This window comes from Pseudorasbora parva, chromosome 15 (genome assembly GCF_024679245.1).
Source record: "Pseudorasbora parva isolate DD20220531a chromosome 15, ASM2467924v1, whole genome shotgun sequence".
Taxonomy (NCBI): domain Eukaryota; kingdom Metazoa; phylum Chordata; class Actinopteri; order Cypriniformes; family Gobionidae; genus Pseudorasbora; species Pseudorasbora parva.
This window is the reverse complement of record NC_090186.1, coordinates 36,923,041-36,938,442: the sequence shown is the minus strand read 5'-3', so window position 1 is coordinate 36,938,442 and position 15,402 is coordinate 36,923,041.

Here is a 15,402-nt window from a genome sequence, read left to right as displayed (position 1 = left end):
CAAAGGTGTTCTATCGGTGTAGGTCAGGCCAGACAAGTTCCTCCACAACAAACTCGCTCATCCATGTCTTTATGGGCCTTGCTTTGCACACTGGTGTGCAGTCATGATGGAACAGGAAGGGGCCCTTCCCAAACTGTTCCCAGTTGGGAGCATAAAATTGTCCAAAATGTCTTGATATGCTGAAGCATTAAGAATTTCTTTCACTGGAACTAAGGGGTCAAGCCACACCATAATCCCCCTCCACCAAACTTTACACTTGGCACAATGCAGTCAGGCAAGTACCGTTCTCCTTCCACTGCTCTAGAGGCGCTGCTATACACCACTGCATCTGACGCTTTGCACTGCACTTGGTGATGTAAGGCTTGGATGCAGCTGCTCAGCCACGGAAACCTATTCCATGAATCTCTCTACACCCTGTTCTTGAGCTAATCTGAAGGCCACTCAAAGTTTGGAGGTCTAGCTATTGATTCTGCAGAAAGTTGGCGACTTCTGCACCCCGCTCTGTGATCTTATGTGGCCTTGACCTTGAGATGCATTTCTTCCAAATTGCTTCCATTTTGTTATAATGCCACTAACAGTTGACCGTGGAATATTTAGTTGTGAGGAAAGTCGTCGCCCCTCTCTTTTTCCTTCCAATCTCCTCCATGAGAGGATTCAAGACCAGTGTGATGTGTAGGATGTGCGAGTTTGACAATCATCTTCAATCACGCTACCAAACTCCCACCACTGTCACAGCTCTCGCCTGTCTTGCTTGTCACAGACCCCTTTTTTCACAAATGTTTGTAGAAGCGTCTGTATGCCAAGGTGCTTGATTTCATATACCTGTGGCCATGGAAGTGATTGGAACATCTGAATTCAATGATTTGGAGGGGTGTCCCAATACTTCTGGAAATATAGTGTATATTAGTACTTAAACAACAACTCTACCACAGCCATTGTTTCCTGTTCACGTTTTACTGTGATCAATTTGGGTCTATATGCTGAATACTGCTCTGGAAGCAATTTGCTGAACTCACACATGACTAATGCTATTACACATCATCAGTGTCCATCAACTCAGTAGGCTAAAAAAACAATTTTATAAGCAGATGAAAGAATTGGTTCTATGCACTTACACATTACAGATTATAATATCTGATTATTGAGGTTTAGCTCAATGAATGAAAAGTGGAAAAAATGTGATGCATTTGCGATTACTAAGACAGCTTTCCAAAAAAAAAAAAACACCTTGTCTACATCAATAAAAGCAAATCTTTACAATTATTCTGGAATGGAAATCGTAATGTTATATCTCATATCTGATTTCTATGAAAGCAAACAATTTAAAAGCAGCAATTGCAAGTAAAAAGACGCTATTGTGCAATATGAAGTTGCAATTATGAGAAATAAAGTCAGAATTACAAGAAATAGTCACAATGGTGAGTTATAAAGTCCCAATTGTTAGAAAATAAGAATTTCTTAATTTATCAACTGTCCACTTTGATAAACAATAATACAAAAAAATGTCACGAGCAGCAAATCAGCATATCAGAATGATTTCTGAAGGATCATGTGACACTGGGGACTGGAATAATGATGTTGAAAATTCAGCATTGCATCACAGGAGTAAATTACATTTTCTAATACTAAAAACCCAAAATGTAATGTAATATAACAATTCACAATATTGCTGTTTTTACTGTAATTGCATCATATAGATTGAGCCTTAAAAGAAAAAGAGGCTTCTTTCAAAAACATTTTTAAAACATCTTACCGAACGGTAGTGTACATATAGCTATTCATATCAAGTAATCATCTTTATCCCTATGGCAAAACATTCCACCCACCACTGCCAAAGTAAGCTAAGGTGTTATTGCCAACTATTGGGAAATCCAGAGACCCTTGGCCTGACTTCACAGGGATTGTTGTTGTCAGATTTTCACCAAAGTAACTGGATATCTAGCTTCACAAATGTGCAAGACAAGACCAAATAACTTCAAAAAGCTCCTTAAAGACCTCTTCTGTTGTCAGACAAGGGTGTGAAGCTTTTCCTGTACCCCTTACTCCTAAAAGTTCACTACGTTCTGTTTTTAAAGATCTTTTCACATGACAAAACATAACAAACACAGCATAGACCAGTTATCTGATCTTATCGGATCTGAACAAAGGAACAAAAAAAAAACAAAAAAAAAACAGATCACCATAGAGGTCACTCTCTTTAAAACAGCCCAACAAAAAATTAATGTCTACATGATTAGTAAGCTTGCTGAATAGCAACGTTTACTTTAAATTAAAGTTTGGTATTGTGTTGGTTTAGACTTGTGTTTATCATGCGCATTCTATCCTAATCAAGATTATTTTATGAAGTAACCAACTGTCTTCTTCAAGTAACATCATTGCTTGATTTGTGTCCTGTGTGCTGCAGAGGTTTACACTTGAATACAGAATAAATACACACGTGTCTGATATTATCATAATTTAGTTCATTTAGACATTCGTTTATGCCTCAAAGCACAAAAAAGTCCTTAATTAGACATGCATCACCCACATTACTTCAGCTAATGATTGGATTTAATGCCCTGCGAGATGTTAAACACTATTCCTGTGGTTTTGCCTCAGTTCTGAGTAATCTCAATTTATCAGGTAAGATATTTCCACATGACTCATGATTATCCACATTGGGCTCAACAGATGAAGCCGAGGTGATGATGACTTGGGGGATTTTTAAGCAGATTTTGTTTAAGAAAAGGCCAGTTACTTCTGGCTTTATTTACACCTGAAATTAACATCTGTCTCAGGGGCCGTTTACAGGACACAGTTTTCAACAAAAAGCATAAAACTTTTTTAAATGCCGTTCATTTACATGACATTGGCTATTTGTGGCCCTGAAAATGCAAACGGGTTCCAAAGTCAACACACTCACACCCAACTCGTCACATATGGACGCTTGATCAGGACCCATTGTCGTCACTTTTCAACGAACTGGGCGTACCTTTATCGTCAATTTTCGACGCACTGGGTGCTCCATTCATTTCGATGAGAAACCTTTGGCGTCATACACAGACGCACTGGGAATGGGAATATTATCGTCATGGTGAAATTTATTAATCAGCAAGCATAATTTCATTTACATTTATTTTATTTACGCTATTTAGACACATTTTAACATGATTTAATTTTCCCTTTTTTTTTTACGCTATTTAGACACACTTTAACATGATTTCATTTACATTTATTTTATTTACGCTATTTAGACACATTTTAACATGTAACCCAACCCCACCCCATCCCTAAACCTACCTATTTGTGTGAACATGATATAAAACACAGGATATAACATACGACTGCATCCACGAGTTATTCCAAAAAGGTAATAATCCAAGTTTTCCGAGGCCAAACGACTGATTTGTTCGACGTTTCGGCTCTCACAGTAAGAATCAATGGGTGTGTTTACATGCACGTTCTTAAGCCAATTTTGCCTAATAAGCCGACAATGAACATGGTCATGCAAACGTGGTAACCCATTTTCTTTCATCGAGGTTGGTCATAAACGCTGTAAGAATAAACCGGTCAGGACAGGTAGTTTTTTGCCTCTTACCCTGATTTCACGCTGCATGTAAATGTATTACACTGCTTTCTGGTGGATTATTGAAGTGTGCATGTGTGATAGGTGAGAAAAATGCAAACTTAGAGCAGATTTAAATGCACTCAGACAGAGAGAGCGAGCGTTTTGCATGAAATAAGGACATATATCACAAGGACATATATATGTTTAAAACGCTGCATCTGTAACCAGATGAGAATAATTTGAGCCGTAAATCTCCCACTGACACAGTGCACGCTTTATTTAATATCACAACTGACATAACATTAGAAAAAGAGTCAAGTACAAACATTATTAGCCTGGATGCCAGCCGAACTTAGCCCCGTCCACAAATTGTTTAGGTCGGGCGGTTCGGTCTTGCCTCGATCCATAGAGGAGTAATTATCGCCGAACAGAAACTGTTTGGACCAATGAAATCATCAGGGCGGGCTTTAGACGATGACGGACAGATGATCAACAGTAACGTAATCATGCACGTCATCAAAGGGGCTTGGATTATATTTGTTCGAATCCTAAACGGAGAGCTTCTTTGTATATGCATTCACCTTCACAACTCTGTGTATCATTAAATTATTACATTTTTTTACAACACCGGCAAAGATCGTTTATTCCAGCACGCGTGCAAACAGGGTTGCCAAGTTTTTACAACAAAACCCGCCAACTACTAGCCCTAAACAATAGCTTCTCGGGGGGTTCTCCGGGGAAAAAAATGGCGTTTGGGGGGTAAAATGTGTGTTATTTTGGCAAGGTTGCCAGCTAAAATTCGCACTCATGGGTCTATATATCACATAATAGTCGCTTCAACCCGCAGACATAGAAAACAACCCGCGGAAAAAAAACGCAGACTTGGCAATACAGTGCAGTTGAACTCTGTTGACATTTGACAATGCGTCGCTTCGTTGCTCTGATTGGTTGTAGGTCTATCCAATTGAGGTCTTTCCTGGTTCGGTTGAAACACGCCCCATAATCACAGCCCAATGGAGCAGTTTCAGACTCATATTCTAACTGAATTGAGTATGACCACGTCAGGCTAAAACATTATTATTTTTGACGTCACTACAAGGAAATAACCCGGTTTATTAATAAAGGCATGTAAATGTGGTTTACTTTCATTGTCAGTTTACTGGTTTGCATGCAAATGGGGAAACCTGATTATTTCAATAAGCTATTTTTTTTGAGTTATGGTGTGCATGTAGACGCACCCATTGATGCCACAACATTGCATAGCTTTGGTTGTGGAATTGCCGAGATTTAAATTCCCGACGAAATGGGATAACTTTTCACAGGTGTGTTGGTTTGTGTTTTTATATGTATTCACTCAATATGACATGTTTTTACTATGGTACTTTTAATGTTTTTACTTTTAACTATGGTAACTTTTTAATGTTGTGTATTGTTAGTTTAGAAAAATCCTCTGCTGTAGTCTATTTCATGTATAGACTTCATACATGCGTCCAACTACGATTGTAGACGCTCATTCAACTTGCTCTCGAATTATCAAGGATCGGCTTTGACCGTTCCAATATGCCGGACGACTTACATATAGCAGCCCACTGAAACGGCCACTAATGAAGCATCTATGAATGCATGTGTATCTGCTCATGGCTACTTGAGCATGCTAACGTTAAACACCATATGGGACTGTGCAAAAAACCTGTGCTTGCCTGGGATATAAGAAGAATCCTGTGAATGCTGCTTTTGTTTCAATGACACTTTGATCCATTTGTGCCAACTCGGACCACCTTGATTGAAGAGAGGGGTCAAAACATAGTCACATGCTTGCTCCTCACATAGTTTGGATCCAGCTCCCCTTTTCTGCTTCTTTATCCATGGTCCACAGAGGCTTTAGTCCTCACAACACATAATGATGGTTTTCTAGCAACTGGCCAAAACAGTGTTATAAAGCTGGGCAGACCAGAGGTACGCTCTTGCATGTTGAGAGAGTCTCCAGTGGAGAGCCTGGGGAACAGTTTGCACATTTCTGTGTGGGTGAAGGCCTGAGCTTAGCAACAGCTTTGTCCTCCGCAAAAAAAAATCTACCAGTAAGAAACTTTTTCATGAATTAAACATGTGGAACACAAGGTGCTAGAAATGTCCAAACATTATTTACTGATGCTGTGTTATATAACCTGAGACAAAAAGCCACTCTAATGAAATTGAACTCCTGCCAGGGGCTCTGAAAAACAATGACAGAAAGTAAAGACCCTGAAAGATCAGTTTAACTATGTAATATCACATTGGATGCATAAACAGCACACTAATATACTAAGTTACATAATGGTCAAAATGTTATAATATAATAGATTTTATTAAATCAACATGATTTCAGAAGGATCATGTGACTCTGAAGACTGGAGTAATGTCTGCTGAAAATTCAGCTTTGTTATCACAGGAATAAATTACATTTTAAAATATATGAAACTGTAATATTTCCCAATGTAAGCGTATTTACTGTATTTTTGATCAAATAATTGCAGCCTTGGTTGGACCCTTTTGCCTTCAGAATTCTTCTTGGCATAGATTCAACAATGTGCCGGAAACATTCCTCAGAGATTTTGGTCATTATTGCATTATGCTTTTTCTGCAGATTTGTCATCTGCAAATCAATTATGCAAAAATCTTGTTCCCTCACATATAGGGTTAGGCATTGTTTTAATTTGAACGATTCTGATTCTGATTCTTACTTTCGATTCGGTCTGCTCTATTGGATTGAGATCTGGTGACTGTGGAGCGTTTGAGTAGTGAAGTCATTATCATGTTCAAGTAAGAAGTTTGAGATTATTTGAACTTTGAGACACAGCGTAGCCATGAGAAGATGGTCAGCAACAAAACTCTGTGGAGTGTGTATAAATGGCTGTGGAGCATAAATGATGCTTAGTTGGTATTAAGGGACCCAACGTGTGCCAATAAAAGATCCTCCACTTCATTACACCACCACCAGCCGGAACCATTGATACAGGGCAGGCTGAATCAATGCTTTCATGTTGTTTATGTCAAATTCTGACCCTACTATCTGAATGTCAAAGCAGAAATTGAGACTTATTAGACCATACAGGCAACATTTTTCTTCTAATCTTCTAATGTCCAATTTTGGTGATAATATGAGAATTGAAGCCTCTGTTTCCTGTTATTATCTAATAGGAGTGTCACCGGTGTGTCCTCTACTTCTGTAGCAGTAGTACCATCTGCTTCAAGGTTTGACGTGTTGAGCATTCAGGGATGCTCTTTTGTAGACCTTGGTTGTAACGAGTGGTTATTTACTGTTGCCTTTCTATCAGCTGGAACCAGTTTGTCCGTTCTACTCTAACCTCTTGCATCAACAAGGAATTTTCGCCCACAGAACTGCTGCTCACTGGATATTTGCTCTTTTTCAGACCATTCTCTGTAAAAACCCTAGAGATCGTGGTTTGTAAAAACCCAGTACATCACCAGTTTCTGAAATACTCAAATCATCCCATCTGGCACCAACAATCCACGTTAAAAGTCACTTATATCACCTTTGTTCCTTATTATGATGCTCAGTTTGAACTTTGAACTCAACCATGTCTACATGCCATAATGCATTGAGTTGCTGCCATGTGATGTCCAATTAGATAGTTGCGTTAACGAACAGTTGTATGTTTATCTAATAAAGTAGCTCAAACAGAAGGCTGCTTCCTACAAAGGCTGCCACATTATCAGATGTTGCCAAAGGCCATCACAATTTGAAGGATTCTTGGAAGGAAGCCTTCGTTTCGCGTCCTTCATTCGGCCTGTTTTTAAGGACGCATCAGATGTATCCTTCGCGGCCTTAAATCACTCACAATCAAACACATTCCAATTCATGAAAATAAACTGACAGAACAGTTGTTGGTACTAGAGTTTATTTATTATGAAATGTAAGACAAAAAATATTTTTGGACATAGATGTTATCTTTTGCTTTGCTGTAAATTAATCACTAAGACTAAACTGACAATAACACAACCCACTGGGAGACTGCAGACACTATTGTATTAATAGAAAGCCAGTTAATATAAAGATTTGTAATAAATAATTTTTCCAAAATTAAGTTCTAAAGACATCATGAACTGGCTTTTTTATTTTTTTATACCGTTGTCTGAGGTCAACTAATGACGTAAGTGTGGTTTTTACATTCAAAAACATCATAACCAATAAGTAATAGGCTATTTTCTCGATCACAGGGCTCGTAAACCTCTTTATCAAACAAACACAATGATTTATCTCTCACCAACCTACAATTGATTGGACTATTATTTTTATATTACACATAGCCCACAATATCGGTCAATATAAGCGCGAACCGCCCACACACACATACGTGCGCGTGCGCATGCACATGCACATGCGCCGGCCTTCAAATGTCAAGTCAAGACTCAAGAGACAACAGATCAAGAATGGCATATTATGAGATTCATTGGCCTGCCAGGCTTTGCAAGCCCTGGCCCATACATGTCTGCGTCCAGCGTGCTAAAGGTGTGCTCTGTTAGACACGTACACATAAGCAAATTGATCTATAACAATACAATACTATTACATATAAAACATGTTTTACTCACATAAGTGTGTTGCACCATTCCTGTCGGATCCAAATCCAGCATCAACTGGAGATTTGTTTACAAACGATCCCGCAGTGAAATGAACAGTGAACATGTCTACCCCACGTGAGCTGGAACTTCATTAAAAATAAAGTTCAACCACACATTCCTAATTTTAGGATCTGAAGGAAGGCTACTGGATTAGACACGCTGTAGAGGCGGTGTTTCGTCACGCGATGATATAAGGATGAAGCACATGACCGTCTGCTGGGCCTGGTTTCTATAAAAAGCTTTTCTTGGATTAATAAGGAAGTTTTCAGCTCTGAAACTTAGAGGGTATTCTTACATTACCATGACCTTTTATGTATCAAAAGCTCAAGGGAAAGTTGATTTCTCGATTCATCACCCCTTTAATAGTATTTTCGCTATGGCTGTGGCGGCAGGAACGTGTGTGATGTGTAGATGTGCACTTATAAGACTTATACTTTTAATTGCTGAGGAGGACACTAGACTCAAGCCTCAGAAGGACTGGACTAGGAAGGACACAGTCTTGGTAGGATGCAGCCTTCCGTTTGAAGAGCACCCATGGTATCATAGATCCTAGCAAATACCAACAGATAAAACAAATCGAAATTTGATTGCCTCTGCCAGAAATCTTATAATGGGCTATGGTTGGATCTTCCATCAGGACAATTATCCACAACAAACATCAAAATCAACACACAAATGTGTCGCTAAGCACAAAATGAAGCTTCTGCCATGACCATCCCAGTTCCTGACCTGAACCCTATAGAAAATGAGAGGAGTGGACTGAAGAGAAGAGCTGGGAATCTGAAGGATCTGGAGGGAGTAATAGGCTCTGATCTCTTGTCAGGTGTTCTCCAAACTCATCAGTCAGTCATTATAGGAGAAGACTATTATCTTGGCAAAAGTGGGTTGGAAAAAGTATTTCATAAAGGGTGCCAATAATTATGGCCAACGTGTTTGAGAAAAGCATTTATCTCATAATGTGATGTACCCCCCACTTCCAATTATTTTACTTCAATGAAAGGTTTAATGGGGGGGGGGGTCAAATTTAGTTAAATAAAAGATAAAAATATTTATTTTTACAGCCATATTTAATAATATTTACCAGGGGTGCCAATAATTCTGACCATGACTGTACTACTATATAATCATTAAAATACTGTACAACAAAAAACTGCTCTTCTTGTTGTTGAGGCATGCGAACCTACCCTCTGGTTTCATCCTATGGTCCTTCCTTTTAAAGTGTGGCAGCTTTGATGTTTATCACACAGGGTTATTTTGCTCTTATTGAATTTGTGAGGAATCCCAGCATGGTCCTCGACAGGAAATTAAAAAACAGGTACCCATCGGCTCAAACTTTTTGTAGAACATGGAAACTTGGCAGACCTGGAAGACATTGAAGAACATTAGAATGGATCATTTATTGATGAGTTTTTCTGTCATGGTTAAAGACAATAATACTGTTGTTTTGTCATGCAACATAATTGACTTGAGTGTTCAGCAAATCATTTATGAATAAAAAAGGATTCAGTGGGCCCCCTAGCAAAAATGCCTTTTTTATTACAAATATAATATAATAGCCATGTCATATTGCACCCGAAATGTAAGTTACTCAATAAAAACATTGTGTTTGTAAATCTCTTGTATAAAAGCCATATCAGCTCGCAAGTGTGCCTTTGCACTGAATAAAATATGTATTCCAGACAACATAAAACTTGTAATTCTCTCACCTTCTACTTAAAATGAACCACTGGAACAAAGCTTGAGGTCTGACATCGGAAAGCTAGGGTAGATCGATCTTCAGTGAGAAGTGTTGTCTGACATTTCAACTAATGTGAATGGCAGACAAAAAAAAAAGAAGTGTTAGAAAAAGTATTTGTAAGAAAAATCTGAAATCTGAAAATCACCACAAAGAAACAAAAGAGAAGAGTTTAAAATAAGTACAATGGTAAATTATTGTTACCTTGTTTTTCACTTTTCCGTGGCTGTTTTTAGACCAACTGTACAAATTTTGTGTTCCTGCTTTCTTAATAATTTCTAAGAGTTTTGCAGTCTTTTTCTTTTCATAAAGATCTTATAAAGGGCAGATGGGTAGAACATGTGTTTGTGCACTCTTATGTGGTATAAAAGATGTGCCGAAGTCCACAATAAAGCACTGAAGCAGTTTGTCCCAACACATGGTAACCTGTCACAATAAAACTGATAAAAGAAGGACCTCTGCTGGAAGCTCCTCATTTCTGTCCGCTTCTCGATGGACCTTTAAAACAAGGAAACAGGGAGTTGCTTCAGGACATTCTTGACTTGGACACCACAAACTAACAAAAGGGACACCAAGAAACGTGTGATAAATGGAAAACACGTGACAATGTCCACTGATGTTTGTGAGATCTCACATTTTGCTTTGCACCAGATCTCACTTAACTGTTCTCATATGAGATCAAAAAGTTAGCCCGTATACACAACAAGTTTTGGAAATTCAAATCAGTGACTTTCCAGTAAAAGCTTATTTTATCTTGAGAGCAGATGATAGTTACCATATTAATGTTTATCATACGAATATTAACACAAACTGTCTTCAACCCTAAATGCTGTTTTATGCCTCATTTGTCCCTCTGGCCATCATAAGGTGATGTTTTACTGTTGAAATTGTTCAAGACCTCCAAACACAACAGAGGAGCCAGATGTCTGTGTCTTTGAGTGTCAATCTTCTAACAGCACTGTTTTCAGTCATTTGTAGAGCTGTTTTGTCTTAGTTCTGCGCTCAAGATATTTCGATTTTGTCAGCAGTTCGGTTAATACAAGCGATGTGCGACAGCGGTAGAAACGTGGACCTTTAGAGATAAATATGGTCAAAGCTGTGACTGTATTTAAGGAAAACTACCTTGATTATAATCTCAAAGGATCTAAATTGCATAAGGAGACAATTCACTCTCCTAAATTACACCTTTGTCAACAGACACAACAGTGAGGAGGGCCAGCGTCTTATGCCATTGTCCAAAACATCACTTTACAGTGTAGACATGTCATTGGATGCAATGAAAACGTGGAATTTAGTGTGGTCCCACACAACCATGTGTGGGGTTTCTCCGCCGTTCAAAATTGCAAGTTAAATATGTTTTGTCCTCTAAGGATGCAGCCAGTGCATAATTAACATTCCCTGGCTGTTTACAGTTGATTATTTAACTCAGTGGTTTTCCCTGGGAGCTGGTGATTATGCTGCTGCTTGACTACTAATAAAGAAACCCCTTTGAAAGTCAAGGCTCATATCAGGGAGATTTGGTGAAGAGGAACCAGTTATTAAGACGGAGACCAAAAGATCTGCACCATCCTCACATTCAGCTTAGTGAACCAAGGCTAAACTAATAATTGGCACTGTAAGACAACATAAAAAAGACATTAAAGTACATCTTAAGTTTTTGTAAGCTCTTCAATTGTGGCAATGTGAAAGAGAAAATGATTTTATAGACAGAATCATAGACCGAATGATAGATGGACGGACAGACAGTTGGGCAGAACAATAGACAGAACGAAATATATACAGACAGACAGAACATTTAGAACGACGGATGTACAGACAGACAGACAGAATGACCGACAGAGAGTACAATAGACAAAATGACAGACAGAACGCTAGACAGAACGACAGATGGACAGACAGACAAAACAATAAACAGAACAATGGACGGATAGAATGATAGAAGGATGGACAGACAGAAAGACTGAACAATATATAGAATGGCAGATGAACAGACAGCGACAGATAGAACGACGGACAGACAGTACAATAGACAGAATGACAGACAGAATGATAGACAGAACGACAAATGGACAGGCAGACAAAACAATAAACAGAATGATGGACAGAAAGACAGACAGACAGACAGACAGACAGATAGAATGATAGAAGGACGGACAGAAGGATATATAGATAGACAGAAGCACAAAACTATATAGAATGATGGATGGACAGACAGAAAGAATGAAAAAATATAGAATGACAGATGAACAGTGACAGACAGAATGACTAACAGACAGTAGAATAAATAAAATGGCAGACAGAATGACAGACAGAACGACAGGTGGACAGACCGAACGACAGATAGACAGACAGACAAAACAATAAACAGAACGATGGAAAGACAAACATACAGATAGAATGATAGAAGGACAGACAGAATGACAAAACTAGAACGACGGATGGACAGACAGACAAACAGACTGAACAATATATAGAATGGCTGATGAACAGACAGTGACAGACAAAACAACGGACGGACAAAGACAGAACGATAAACAGAGCAATGGATGGATGGACAGAGCAACGGACGGACAGACAGACAGAATGACCGACAGACAGTACGATAGACAAAATGACAGATGGAATGACAGAGCGATAGACAGACAGACAGAACGACAGATGGACAGAGAGACAAAACAATAAACAGAATGATGGACAGAAAGACAGACGGACAGATAGAATGATAGAAGGACGGACAGACAGATAGACAGACAGACAGAAAGATGGATATGCTGCGCTCCATCTACCTATAGGATGTAGGAGCTGGGAATGACATTACAAACAGGTCAGGTCAGAACACTAAGATGAACGTGTCCAGGCAAACCTTAGTTGTGCTTGCTCTTTTGGAATGCAAACAAATAAAAAATAAGGTATTTTGCACAGATAATGACAAACAGAAGTGCTTATAATCACTATTTTCCTGTGGTTTCACTACGGTTGATGCTCAGAGCAGCCGTATTAGATTCGGAAATCTGAGTTCAAGTCAAATCCTACTGGAGGGTGCTGCAGTTAAAAGTTTCTCATGTTGGAGGACAAAAGGAATGCACCAATAGATAGATACAGACAAACAGACAGCGTCTCATAACACAATTTGGCCTCATATAAACACGGTTTACAGTTTGGTTGAAGTGTCTATATGTCAAAACATTATCACATCCAGATACAGAAATCTGGAGTTGGACAGCTTGTAGTCTCATGTTTGCTCTCCCCACAGTCTTGCCACATGAATATACAGGCTTGCTTGCCAGTGTTTACAATTCGATAAGTGCACACAAGTTAAAGGCTTGTGTGCATATCGGCTGGTTGGTATAAAACAAGCAAACCACACACAAAACTAAACAGGCACATAGTGCTACTTTTTGCCAGGAACATGCAATTACTTGTAGTTTTCAGATCCAAGCACTTCCTTTTTTTACACATTTTCTTTTCCTCTTTGAGAATTCCCATTCGGAGGAATAACCACATGTTGCACTGGATGTGTCTCAAATGTGGTGATGGGAACACAGTGGATGAACCATTAAAATTCCTCTGGGATCATATGGTTGTTATACACGAAAGCCGTAAGGATCAGTGTCAGTTTTCTTTAAGAAATACATGTTGTGTGGACTTCTGAACCCTGAGTGTTGAATACTTTATGCAATTTATATTTCAGCAACCAGTGTAACAAAAAGTCATAAATGGCCCTTTCAACAGTTCTTATTGTAGTCAAATAACTACTGCTATTTTAATTAGCCACTATTCCCATTATCACTATATTCACTGTTCTAACCTTCAAAAAATTGTGGTCAGAAAGTTTACATTTTTTAAAAGAATGGATGCATTAAACTGATCAAAAGTGACAGTAAATATTTGTTTTGAGAGGATTCTTAAGTGTGCAAAACTCAAGAGTCAGCACTGAACAAAAATTATAGCATTTTGAGTGATGAGTGGATTCTGATTAACTTAAACACCTCTAATTGGCCAATGTGTTCAAGAGATCAACAGACATGTTTGTGATTGGCTACAATTGTTCAACACTGCAAAAGCATGTTGCAAATACAAAACTTTGACACTCTCTGCAGAGCAAACAGCGTTTGCCAGATCTGTTTCTTAATTATTATTATTTATTTGTTTACCAGGGTAGTCACAGAAAGAGACAGTAGTCTCTTTTTCAAAGAGTTGTTTTTTTTTGTTTCACCAAAATACTAATTTCAAATGAGGTAGGGTAAGATAAAATTATCTTAAAATTATATAAAAAAGATTATCTTGCACTAAGATAAAACTCTTGCTTTCATTTGAGGGTGCTTAGCACCATAGAATTGGAGCTACAGAAACAGAAGTGCAATGTGCTACAAGCTTTTGATGGGAAATCGAAAAGCAACAAGTGTAAGAGTTTTCCTGTTGATTCTCACCAACTGAAATATATTATATTATATATATATATATATATATATATATATATATATATATATATATATATATATATATATATATATATATATATATATATATATACACACACACACACACAGTCAGAATTCATAGATATGAAGTCAGAATTGTGAGATATAAAGTCAGAATTGCAAGTTATAAAATCAGAATTGTGAGATAATCTGACTTGTTTTCTTGCAATACAGACTTCATAACTCGCAAATCTGACTTCTTTTCTCAGAATTGTGAGATATAAACTGGCAATTCTGAGTTATAAAGTCCAATTCGGGTTCCCACAATTCTGACTTTATATCTAGCAACTGCATGTTATAAAGTCAGAATTGCGAGATATAAACGTGCGACTTAATATCATGCAATTCTGAAAATTGCGAGAAAAAGTTAGAAATGTGAGATCAAAAGTTTTTTTTTTTTTTTTTTTTTTTTATTCTGCGGCGGAAAACAAGTTGGGGTCTACAACTGCTGAAATTAGCTCAAAACAAACCACATCATATCTACACAGCAACAGCTTTCGCTTCCAATATCTATGAAAGATTTTGATTAGCCTTGACCCTTTTTCAGGATATTTATAGAACAAATCACAATTATTTGACGTGCATCAGTGACATTTCAAAGCGTCAACAAGTTCACAGAAGGTGGTTGTAATTAACACAAGCTTGAGTTCAGATGCCACGGAATTAAAACCATTTATGAGAAATCACACTTGACATGGTTTATTTTTGCCATCTGGCAAACACAGCACGTTTGAAACAACCAACAAAGTAAAAATGCAGTGGGACTAATGGAAGCCATTGTGTCACATTGAGTTCATCATGAATTATATAACTTCCCCACTTATGGAAGATAAAAGACTTGAGAGTGAATTAAAAATCCTGTGACAAATTTATAGCGCTTATTTCCCGTTCATTTAATCCAGGAAATCTAACCTCTGCATCCATTTAATTCACTTAAGTTTTCTTTAGTCTCTCATCTCTTGCCTGACGTGTAAATGACTATTTTCTTAAAGCTAGTAAAACAATACAAAAAAAAT